Source organism: Urocitellus parryii, chromosome 7, assembly GCF_045843805.1.
Source record: "Urocitellus parryii isolate mUroPar1 chromosome 7, mUroPar1.hap1, whole genome shotgun sequence".
Lineage (NCBI taxonomy): Eukaryota > Metazoa > Chordata > Mammalia > Rodentia > Sciuridae > Urocitellus > Urocitellus parryii.
Window position 1 is genome coordinate 51,164,950 of NC_135537.1, and position 13,392 is coordinate 51,178,341.

Genomic DNA, 13,392 nt, shown 5'->3' on the forward strand with positions numbered 1-13,392 from the left:
AGTTGCGGGATAGTGCTGTGCCGGGGCGTCTCCGGGGCGTCTCCGTATCTCCCCAGGGCTGCGCCCAGGGGACAAGGGGGCGAGAAAGTCCAGACCCAGCAGACGACGCTCCCGGGAATCAACAAGTTGCGGGCGCAGGTGACACACACTCCTGGGCATTTCCTGGCTGCCTGCTCGGGCCCGCCCCTCAGCGCTACCGGGAGGGGAGGGCACCCCATTCCGAGGCGGCCAGCCGGCGCCACCCGCCCTCTGGGAGTTGTGGGAGAGCAGAGAAAAGTTGAAAGGGGCAGGAAGACTGCGCCAAAGTTGCTGCCTGATCCACGCTGGGGACGCACCCAGGGATGCGAATGGCTCCTGGGGGCTTGTGCGGTACCTGATCGCGGATATAACAAGTGCGCTCTGCCTACGTGGAATATAAGATAGTGTGTGTGTGTGTGTGTGTGTGTGTGTGTGTGTGTGTGTGTGTGTATGTGAATGTATGTGTGTGTGTGTGTGTGTGTGTGTGTGTACTTGTGTGTGTACGCGCGCGCGCGCGCTCAGGTCTCCATTCTTGTGAATAAGTGTGTGTCCTGTAGGTAGAGGTGTGTGGCTTCCGGGACATTTGCCTGCCCCTATCTTGAAGGTGTGTGGGCAAGTTAAGAGCAGCTGCTCTGATTGGCTGGTCAGCATTTATGTAGTCCAGGTAGGTTGGTATGTGGCTAAGCGGCAGCCAGTTAGCATGAGTGTATCTAAATTATTTTTCCATAATTTCAAGTGAGAGGTGGTGGCTACTTGTTTTCCAAAGTCAGGACTTCTCAGTGTGTTTAATGGTTGCATTGACGTCTATAATTAAAAATCTGAAGCTTTCTGTGTGATTGGCAGTATATCAATAACCTTAAATGGAGCTTCCCTTCTGTTTGAATTTTGTCAAATGCCTTTACATAAACACTTAAGTAACAAAAAGTAGAAAACGACCTATAGAAAAGATACGTTATTTAGGTCATGCTCATTATCTTTGTCCCATCTATTAGAGCTGCAAGCAAAGACTTTGGTAAAATGAAAAAATATATGTAATGATTATGGATGATACAATGCAATCAAAAACCTGTGTTGAGTATGCTACAAAGAAGTGGCATGTGAAATTTTGTCTATGTTCCAGTTTTCAAAGATTAGCAAGGTTCACTGCATAATGCAACCCTATTTGAGCAACATTAGGGAACATCATCAGAACCTATTTGTAACTGTTAGCAAACCACTGCTAAAGGGGAAAACAGCATCCATTATTCTAACAAATTCACCTTGATACCCAAGATCAAGATCCTAATTTTGTCTGCCATCATATTAACACAGAAGAAGCAAATTATTCCATTTTATCCAACATTGGAATAGCTAGCATCAAATTTTGCTAAAACAATTAAACATTTTCATAGGAAACTACCAATATACATCATATACACATACAACACACACACACACACACACACACACACACACACACACACACACAAACGAGCTTACCATTTCCCAGTAACTGCAGCCAGCTACAAAAAAATTCATAAATGTTTTAAACTTGCTTTCTTAATTAGATTTTAAGCCCCTTAAAAATTGAGTAGTATACATATCCTATTATGTTTCCCATTAATGACTTGTTGGCCCAAACTTTATGAGTATATTCTTCCTTTATTCCTTCCTTTCTCCTCTTCCTCTTTTGGTACTGAGGACTGAGCCCAGAGGCACTGTATCACTGACAAGCTTCATTTCCAGCTTATTTTTTTAATTTTAGTTTTTAAATTTTGAGACAGGGTCTCCTTAAGCTGATGAGGCTGGCCTTGAACATGATATCCTTCTGCCTCAGCCTCCTGAGTTGCTTGAGTATAATCTACATATGAGAGACTGAGAATGCAGGTATAGTTCACTCTCTGGGAGCTTACTGTCTAGCTATCATAGTAGTAGCTGCCATCTTTTGACTGCCATTGTGTGGCAAGAATGCTACATGCATTATCAATAACCCCTATATAACCTCACAAGATAAATATTCCCTTTTATGTTTGACAAAGGAAGTACCTAAGGCTCAATTGGTCACACATAAGAGTGAAGAGAGCTTTCTGTTTTAAAACTTATGGTGTTGTCACGATTTATATGGCCTTCTTTCCCTGAGTTGATACATAAAAGAAATTCATTATGTAGTTGTTTGATTAAATGATATGATGTGAAGAGGTTATGAAAAAGCATCCAACTTAAAGACTCCTACATGTATTAATGAATTCACAGAGGGCTACATTTACATAGGAACTGTCCAGTTTACCAATTTTTTTGTAGTTCACCATTCTACTTTTTTGTCAGAAGAATATTGAACAAGTGGAACAGAGGGACTGAAAGTTATAAGGGGAGCTACATAATTATCCACTTACCTATGTTCTCATTCTTCAGATATTTATTGAATATCTCTATGTCCAAGGAATTGTGCTAGTGGTATTGTGTCATATTATTAAGAATAAGAACCATTTTTTTTTTGTTCCAAGAAAGTTTATACCTTAGCGGAGAAGTCAAAAGTTGAACAAATGATCTCACAAATAATGAGCTTTATAAGTTAATTTTATAAAAAGTTCTATAGAGGACAGCAACTATAAGAGTAAATAATAGAGGAAACTGGTCTTGTCTTGGGATCAAAGAAAAATGGTCTGAAAAAGTGACACTTAAGCTAGAATTTGAGTAATAAATACAATTTCCATAAGTTTTCAGAAGGGAAATCAGTGTTCTAGTATAAGAAATCACTCATTCCTTTCTTTCTTCCTTCCTTCTTTCATTTATCATCTTTTCCTTAGTGCATTTTCTATAGCCAAAACAGTTGATGGGGAGATTCAGTAGCAATTAGACAAAAATCCATGGATTTTTGTTGCCTGTGTTCTAGATAAGGGGAGACAGACAATTAATTAAATAAGAAAATAATGTACCAAATGTGCTCTTTGGGGGAAAATGGGGACTATTTGAGAATTAAAATTATAAATAATACATACAAATATCTCAAGTCTGTAGTATTAACATTTGAAGGAAAGCCAGTATAAGTGGGGTTTGGAGACAGAAGAGCGGAATGTGGAAAGATTGCCTTCAAAGGTAGCATCCTGATCACAGAGGGTCCACACCATGTGCTAAGGACCCATATTTTATCAGAAGAGCAACTGAAAGTCAATCAGAAGGTAAAATAAAGAATCTGGTTATTAATCTGTAAATTCAGCGGAAAAAGTAATTTACCCAATTTAATGTGTAGCACTTTCAGAAACATGTGGTATGCAAAGCAAGACACGTTTAAATTAAAAATCATTCCCTTCCATTAATACATAAATTCAATGGGGAAAAGATAATACTTGCAAGCAAGTAAACCATCCAGATATGTATTAGTGTTTAATCCAGCAGCAGGATGTAGAAAATAAATTTTTAAATCAATGATTTAGAAGCTGAAAATAACACATTAATCTTCATTCAATACTCATCCTACAAATGTGATTTCATAAAGAGTTCTCAGCATCTAGTGTATTTTTCATTTTCTAATCTCAATTGATCTCAGCTAATAAGGAGGCTGTTGTTCAAAAGAATGATCTTGTTCAGGATGATTTACCATGGTTAAGATAGCAAAGGAAATTGGAAATTTATAGATCTGTTAAAAAGACCTAGATGTCAGGCTAATTGATACATTTTGGCCACCCCTTGAAATTACATCCATTTTTAGAATGCCAAATGAGCTCTCTAAAGCAACAGAAGAAGAATTATCCTTTAAACATACTGCAGAATAATCATCAAATAGTTATTTATTAAGCAGCTCAACAAGCATGTACACATTCTTTTCATCAGCAGTTCTTTTTAGCTTCTTAGAACCAAATACTCATTGTATGTAATACTCAATCACAATAATGAGTACAAAAGTAGCCATTATGAAAAATAATAATTTTGCAAAACTACAAGTTTGATTACCCTAATTCATAATGAAAATATATGATGCTTGTGACTGAATTTCGCCTGTGTTGCTCTTTGTTCATGTTCCTCATATCTTTGTCCATCTTTGATCAGAGAGAAGTTTAAAAAAAAAAAGCCTAAGGTTTATCAGACTCGGCTTTAAAGTGTTTTCTACACCACACTTAATGGACAGCTCAATGTCACCCTTATTATACAACCTTCTAAAAGCTAATTTTTACACTTTCCTTTTTCCTCCAGAATTTAATTATTCTTGAATAGAATCACATGAGATTTGAACCTAATCCCAAAACAACAGATTCTCCCCAGTCCAGTTTCTTTCTTTCTCAGTTAATGATAATCCCGGGCTTCCTTTTGCTTAGGCCAAAAGAAATTATCCTTAGAATTATCCTTGAAGCACATTCAATCCACCAGCAAATCCGGGGACTCTAACACAGAAACCTGACTCCTTGTCACCACCAACACTGCTAATATCACACTTCATGCTGTGAGCCAGTCATGTCTTCCCTGGATTATCCCTGGAGGGACATCTGACTGAATTCCCTATAAACACCCTGATCTTGCCATAGTCCCTAGATGGCAGCCAGAGTGAGCTACATCAGAACCCTCCAATGACTTCCCATCTCACTCCAATTAAAAGCCAAGGTCTTCACAAATGTCTTCAAACCCTCACATGAAGTAATACTGACCCCCAGCCTTACCCCAGCAGGGCCCCCCTGTCCCTACATCCTCTCTCTCTCCCTGGTCCACTCTGCACTAGCCCCACTGGTCTGCAATACACCAGCACCATCTCCCAGCTGAGTCTCTGCCCAAGCTGCTCCTCTGCCTTCTCACTTACTCCCAGACATCTAATTTGTTCACCCCTCACCTTCTTTGGGTGAAATCACATTGTCACCCCACTGTATTTTAAATCACCTCCCTAACCTCTCATTCCCTATTGCCTACAGAATATGAATCCCCTTTCTTGGCTTTATTTTTCTTCATAATACTCACTACCATCTGTTATATGCTGTTTTTTTTTTTAATTCTGTTTATTTTCCATCTCCATTGCTTCCAGAACAATCCTCATGAGAGCAGAGGTTGGTCACCAGTACCTATTTGTTTTGATCACCAGTACCTTCCCAGTTCCCAGAGCTAAGCCTGGCACATTGTAAGATCTCTATTAATATTCACTGAATGCAGGGAGGAGGGAAGGAAGGGAGAGAGGGAGGGCTGGAGGGAAAGAGGGAGGGCAAGCAAGGAAGACAACATAGGTAACATATCCAAATGATGGAACAACATATGAAAAAAAAACTGAAACTCATTTCCTAGATCCTACAACCTGTGTCATCACTCTGACGATACAGAAGATCCACCCACAGTTCTAGTAATCAAATCTCTGAGACCAGCAGGCAAAAGTTCTGACAGAATATTTGGCCCATCTGAGGCAATGGAAAACACTTGAGATGGTACAGCACCCCGCACTAGAAAGAGAGGTAAATACTTTCTCAAAATAAAAATATTTTCTCTAGAAAATCATTCATGTTTTTAGATCTGTTATTCCTTTGCATTGGTAGGAATTTCAAGGAGTAAAGATAATAGTAGCTGTTACTGCATCATCAAGAAACTTCCCTAGTTAGACTAATTAAATATCCACCTCCTGCCAAAATGTAATTTAAGCTGATGTTTCAAAATAATTTCACATGTGTTGGTCAGGACTACTAAAATTGTCTCTCTAAAGAATAATTACCTAAGAAAATGTTATAAACTTACCTGTGTGGGCAGACTACTGCTTAAAAAGATGAAGATGTCCAAAATGCACACACATGCTCACACACATGCAGCATGCATGAACACAGGTTTGCCCACGCCCACACACAAACATAAAAATACCCTCACAAAAATGGCCATGATGATGACAGGGCTGAGGACATGATGATAGGTTTGTCTCTGTATCACGGAACACCGTTCCTTCCTCTTCTCTACTCATTGAGCTGTAAACATTAAAAACACTCCATGAGTTTTACATAATATGTTTTTGTTGTTGTTGTTGTTTGGTTAGTTTGTTTGTTTTGGTACTAGGGATCTAATTCAGAGCCTTGCACATGCAAGGCAAGTGCTCTACCACTGACTTACAACCCTAGCCATTTTAAATTTTATTTTGAGATGGTTTCACTAAATTGCTCATGTTGGCTGCAAACTTTTGATCCTCCTGTCTCAGCCTGTTGAGTTGCTGGGATTATAGGCATGAGCCACCAAGCCTGGCCACATTACTGTTTTTAGTTTCTTCACCATCCTGTTACCTTCCTTTTAATATGCTCCAATTATCTTCTTTTACATCAAAAGTATATGCTCAGAACCAAGAAAAATAGTCCTGGTGTTTTGATCAGACAAGCACATAAAACAAATTACAGTGTTCGTGTTCCTTGTTCTGAAAATTGTATTTTAATAATCCTGATAAGATTATAACAGCTATGCTTGTAACCCCATAGGCTCAGGAGGCTGAGGCAAGAGGATCACAAGTTCAAGGCCAGCCTTGGCAACTTACCTAGGACCTAAGCAATTCATGGATACCCTGTCTCTCAATAAAAATTAAAATACAAAAAAGGTCTGTGAGGGGCTGGGGATGTGGCTCAGTGGTAGCGCGCTCGCCTTGCATGCGTGCGGCCCGGGTTCGATCCTCAGCACCACATACCAACAAAGATGTTGTGTCCGCCGAAAACTAAAAAATAAATAAAAAAAAAAAAAAAAAAAAAGGTCTGTGATGTGGCTGGGTGGTTAAGTGCCCCTGGATTCAATCCCTTGTATGAAAGAGAGAGAGAGAGAGAGAGAGAGAGAGAGAGAGAGAAAAGAGAGAGAGAGAAAAGAGAGAGAGAGAGAGAGAGAGAGAGACAGAGACAGATATTGAGATTATAACAGTTTTGGGGACAGCTATATGTCAATGTTGACTTGGTTATTCATTGATTCAGTGAACAGATATTTTTGAGGCCTTGCCATGTGTCAAGCACTGATCAATGAGCTGGAGATATAATGCATAAGACAACATCTTTGTCCTCAAATGACAAAGAGGAGACATATAAATCAATAATGATGGAAATATAAGGTTGAAAATGATAACAAATGTTGTGAAGAAATATTTGGAAATATGAGATAAGTAAGAATGTACATTGAGGTAGTTGAAATGATGGTCCCTGACATTATCCACGACCTTATCCCTGAAACCTTTGGCAAAAAAGTACTTTGAGGTGTGATCAAATGAAAGCTCATAAAATGAGGAGATTATCCTGATATATCCCAAGGGACCCATTGTAATTGCAAGGATATTTAAAAGAGGAAAGCAGAAGGGTTAGACCCAGGGAAGGAGATGTGGCAGAAGAAGAGCATGGGGAGGCAAGGAGAGATTTGAGGATGCCTGTTATGGTTGGGATGTGAGGTGTCAACCAGAAGCTCACATGTGAGACAATGCAAGAAGGTTCAGAGGAGAAATGACTGGGTTTGAGAACTTTAACCCAATCAGTGAATTAATCACTTGATGGTATTAATTGAATGATAACTGAAGGCAGGTTGGGTGTGGCTGGAGGTGGTGGGGCCTTAGGGGCATTTCTTTGGGGTATATATTTGTATCTGGAAGATGGAGATTCCCTCCCCCCCCCCTCTGCTTTCTGATCAACATGTGAGCTGCTTCCCTCTGCCACACTCTTCTGCCATGATATTCAGCCTCACCTCAAGCCTCCCGAGGAATGGAACTGGCCTTCTATGGACTATGACCTGTGAAACCATGAGCCCCAAATAAACTTTTCCTTCTCTACGATTGTTCTGGTCAGATTTTTCAGTCACGGCAGTGAAAAAACTGACAGAAAACAATGCCACTGTGTAAGTCCTAATGATGGAGAAAGGGGTCACAAACCAAGCAAAGCAGGCCGACTTTGGAAGCTGGAAAAGGCAAAGAATTGGATTCACCCCTAGAGCCTTTGGAAGGAACTGTTGTTACATGGATTTTAGAATTTCTTGCCTACAAAACTTTAAGATAATACATTTTTTGTTGTTGTTTTAAGCCATTATATGTATGCTAATTTATTAAAGCAACAATAGAAAACCAGTACAAACAGCAAAGGTCTTGATTGAATCTGGGGCATGTCCTAGAACCCTCTCCTGAGAGTCAAAACATGAGAAAGAGATTACCAGGTAAATAGAGGGAAGGGAGAAAAATTTCAGACTAATGGACTGGTCCATGAGGCTGGGCAGGAAGAAAGCTGGTAAGTAAAAGTGATTCAGAGTCTACCTGTGGACTTAAAGGTTGGAGTAGTCTTAGATGCTGAGGACAATAAGGCAGGAGGTCAGTCATTTTTATAAACCAGTCTATTAAATGGGAATAATAATGGTATCTATTTTTAAAACTTCATGAAATAATGGATTTAATTACCTGGCACATAGTAAGTAATCAAAATGTCTAAACTGTTAGTATTTCTAAATTTTGAATTTAGAATATTCAAAAGTTGATCTTTTCTGGGGAAAAAGGTACACTCATACATTGCTGGTGGAACTGCAAATTGGTGCGACCACTCTGGAAAGCAGTATGGAGATGCCACATCAATGTTTATTCACAGTAGCTAAATTATGAAATCAAATACCCTTCAACAGATGAATGGATAAGAAAATGTGATACATTTGCACAATAGAATACTACTCAGCCATAAAGAGTAATGAAATTATGGCATTTTCCAATAAATTGAAGGAACTGGAGACTATCAGTGAAATAAGCCAATCCCAAAGAACCATATGATATATGGATGCTAAATCATAATGGGGGGGGTGGGTAGAAAAAATTAGAATTTGGATTGCACAAAGGGGAATGAAGGGAAGGGAGAGGAAATGAGAATAGCAAAGATAGTAGAATGAATCAGGCATTACTTTTCTATGTGCACATACGAATACACTACCAATGTAATTCTACTTCACGTACAACCAGAAGAATGGGAAATTGTGCTCCTTATATGTATAATATGTCAAAATACATTCTACCTTACTAGGTTTGTAGCTCAATGGTAGATCACTTGCCTCGCATATGTTTGATCCTCAAAACCACATAACAAAATAAAGGTACCATGTCCATCTACAACTAAAAATATTTTTTAAAAATACATTCTATCATCATGTATAGCTAATAAGAACAAATTTAAAAGTGGGAAAATAAAAAAGGTAATGTGACATCTTTAGAGAATGGAAGATAATTAGTCAAGAAAATAACTGTACTTTTCCTAGTACAGAAGAAGAGACAAAATCAATAACTAATGTTATCATAAAAAATGTTATTTAAGTTAGTTATATCTAACAAGACAAATTTTAATACTGACTAATTGACAAAAAAAGTGAAAATAAATTTTGAAAATATATCCCTTGCTCCATTTTTAGGTAAAAATTTTTTAAAAATATCTTGAGCTTTTTGAAAGTGCTTTACGTTTTTTCTTTTTCTATTCTCATTAATACATTCTCTGTCAGATTGGTTTCTCCTGTGAGTGGTAATAAAACCCAGAAACTTTGATTAAATGATATTTCCTACAGTAAAAAACAAAATTGACCTTGAGTGGAAATAATCTCCTGTGAATTATGGAATATCTCACTTTCATTTGTTTTGTTTATCAACTATATTATTCAATTATTTCCACGATGATGCTGTGTAACAAAACACCCTCAAATTCTAGGACCTTAACAATAAGCTTTCATACTCATGCTTGCAGACCCACAGGCCTATCAAGATTTATCTGGGATGGAAAAGGCATGGCTGTCAATTGCCGAAGTTCCAATCCAGGTTGTGGGTTGGTTTCAGACATGCTCCACATGTGTTCATTCTGGGGCCAGGACTGAAAGGCAGCAGCTCTGTGGCTTATGTTCTTCTTGTGGTATAGCACAAAAGCACAACAGGCAAGACAAACCACAGAAACCCAGTTAAGTACCCTACCTACGCCAGGTCTGCTAACATTCCGTAAGCAATGAAAGTCATATGGCTGGCCAAACCAAATATGTATGAGTTGATAAAGCACACCTGCCCCCACTGGGTAGAAAGGCAGTGAATATTTGCAGAATAATAATTCAAACTGTCACACCTGCAGGTTTATAACAGATAATATGACTCTGTATCAAAAAATAATAACTTCAATTAACAACATATTTTTTCTCTTACTCATGTTTATTAATATTACATTGAGCAGAGATTCTGAACAAAGAGGGATTCTAAACATGCATATGATAATATAAGTAAATAATAGTAATTATTTGCTAATAATATGGAATTTTGTGTGTAGGTGTGAATTACTGGCCCACTATCACTCAGCCACCCCTGACCCTTTTCATTTTTGAGACAGGGTCTAAGTTGGTGAGACTGGCCTCAAACTTGCAATCCTCCTACCTCAGCCTCGCAAGTCACTAGGATCACAAGTATGCACCACCATGCCTGCAATGTGGAATTTTAAAAATAAATATGGAATTTTTAAAAGTAAAACATTATTGCATTCTTTTCAAATGTTTAACAATAGGATAAGTACTTTTCACACTTACTTGACACTTTTCAATGTTTTTAAGCAATCATAATTTCAGGTACTAAGTTTATTCTTATTCCCACCTTTTGGTATTGCCAGAAAATTCAAGCAAAAGTGAATTCTTATTTTAACTAATTAAGAAATAAATTTTTAGATTTATGAGGTGCAGTGACGCATGTCTATAATCCCAGCTAATTGGGAGGCTGAGGCAGAAGGATAGTAAGTTCAAAGCCAGCCTGGTCAACTTAGTGAGACCCTGTCTCAGAATAAAGAATGATATGTCAAGAGCATTGTAATGTTTTGAACAACCAATAAAAAATAAATAAATAAAAGGGCTGGAGACACAGCCCAGTGTAAAGTGCCCTTAGATTCAATCCTCAGTACCTAAATACATAAATTGAACATCAGTACTCCAAACATTTGTTATGAATGAGTTTTAACATCGTTGTAGCATTAAGTGGGATCATAGTCATTCCCTACTTGTCTAAATATGCCAAACCTTTAAACAGAATTAATTTCTCATTCTCCAGTATATCACTTTTGAAAAAACATTTTCATTGCAAAACAACAAATCACCAGAGAAGTTCACAGACACACATTAACAAGGAAATGTACAGAGAACATCAATATAAACACAACATGTGGTTCAAAATAGGGCATTTTTCCCCACTACCATCCTATGTGTGCCTTTCTGATCAAAGTCCTTCCTTACCTCCACAGGTATTCACTCTTATGCACTGCACTGTTATCTTAATTTTCTTTATAGGCACACCTCTATGTACTGATCCCTAAACAATTTAATGATGCCTCTTTGAACTTTATGTAAGTGGAATGATATGACATACATTCTTTGGGTTTTATTTTACCACAGAATATTTTTAAGTTTTATCAACATTCTCATACACAGTTGTATCTCCTTCATTTTCACTGTTGTAAAGGATTAAACTGTTTAGCCATTCCACGAGTTAGCATTTCTGCTATTGGTAAGCATTTGTTTTATTTTCAGATTAAGCTGGTGCTGCTCTCAGGATTCTTGTATGTCTCTCCTATGCTCAAATATCCTCCAGTATATAGCAATATTACTGTTTCAGGTGTTTAGATTATGGTCATTTTTCTATTCTAAAATCTGGAGAAAAGGGCTCTAGGTATGAATCAAAATATTAGGTATGAATCAAAAAATCTAAATTTCAGCTAATTATTTCATAGATTTATATCAAATATTTATTATGTGGTCTAATGGCATTGTGGTAGATTGGAAGAATTACAGCAAGGAATAAAAGATCAAATGAACCATTAGGCTATAACCATATGGCCTTGTAAAGGAGAAGATGTACATAAAAATAACTATAAAAATTCGGAAGTAACTAAGTTTAATAAAGAGGTACAGATAAACCACAATAGAGTCTAGAAGAAAGATTGACTCCTTGATAGTGGGAGGAATGAAGGAAAGCCCTGAAATAATAACATTTGAATGTAACTCTCAAGGATAGGTAGAAATTTGATTTGTAAAGATAGCAAAAGGACACTTTAAAGCAAAGGGAATAGCACAAAGACACAGAGTAAAGCATTTGGGGATTGGAAGAGGAAACATGTAGTAACTAAAGCTGACCAGTGCATAAAACATCTAAAGTCTTTTTTTTTTTTTACTCATTTATTCAATAAATATTTATTTTATGTCTGACAGGCTCAGGGCAATTACAATACAATGGAGAGAAAAAAAAAACATACACGATCTCTGTCTTCTTGAAGCTTACAGTTTTGAAAAAGATGCAAAATGAATTGTATAACAGCAAGGTTTGTTCCAGTCAGGGAGAACAAAGAATTTCTCTCTCTCTCTCTCTCTCTCTCTCTCTCTCTCTCTCTCTCTCTCTCTCTCTTTTTATTTTTGGTACTAGGGATTTAATTCAGGGTCACTCAACCACTGATCTACATCCCCAGCCCTATTTTGTATTTTATTTAGAGACAGGGTCTCACTGAGTTGCTCAGCGCCTTGGCCTTGCTGAGCTCAGCTAGCTTTGAACTCAGGATCCTCCTGCCTCAGCCTCCAGTGTCTCTGGGATTACAGGCGTGGGCCACTGGGCCAGGCTAAGAATTTCTTAAGCAAAAAGATAATTGAGTGGGGTGCAGTAGTGCACACCTGTAATCCCAGCAACTCCGGAGGCTAAAGCAGAAGGATCCCAAGCAAGCACTGGATGCTTTTCCAGATCCTGTCATGAGTATAATGTTCACTCCACTCTGCGTGGTGTCTGATGTCATGTTAGTGGAATGGCATTCTTTTTACCCCACCTAGTAAAGCCTTTGAGGTGGCTCATCAGGCACACAACTCCCTTACTTCCCAATGGAATCCTCCTAACTCTCAGGTCGTCATGTTAAATGAATGTGTGCTGTAGAAACCGAGGAAGCCAACACACTGGAGACTTCAGGAAAAAAATCCCCCATTTGAATTAAAAAAAAAAAAAAAAGACAAGAGAAAGAACCTTTACTTCTTAAAAGGCCTAGTGACTCCATTATCAGGGGCATTTACTTCAAATCATATATCAAGACAGTGTGACAGGATAAGTCAGGAGCTGCATAATCAGTGTCCCTTTCACTTGATTCTTGAAATGTTTTGTCCCAGGAACTGTGCTGGTTCCTGGGGTCTTATTAATTAAAAAAAAAAAAAAAAAAAGTGGCGACCTGTACAAGCCACTTTCTCCTTATAAAAGCGTGCCAGATCCTAGTGGTGGCACCCTCAAAACACCGCCACCGCCTGCAAAATCCCAGAACTGCAGCTGAGCTTTCGGTAGAAACTGGGCGAACAGAACTTCCGCTCCAGGAAAAGAACTCAGGAGGCCCCTCCCTTTACTCGGTGCCGCCTGGGTGCACGCCTAGATGGCCAGGATGCCGGCAGCTTCCAGTGTTCGCCCGTCCCTCACCTGCAGGCTCCGCC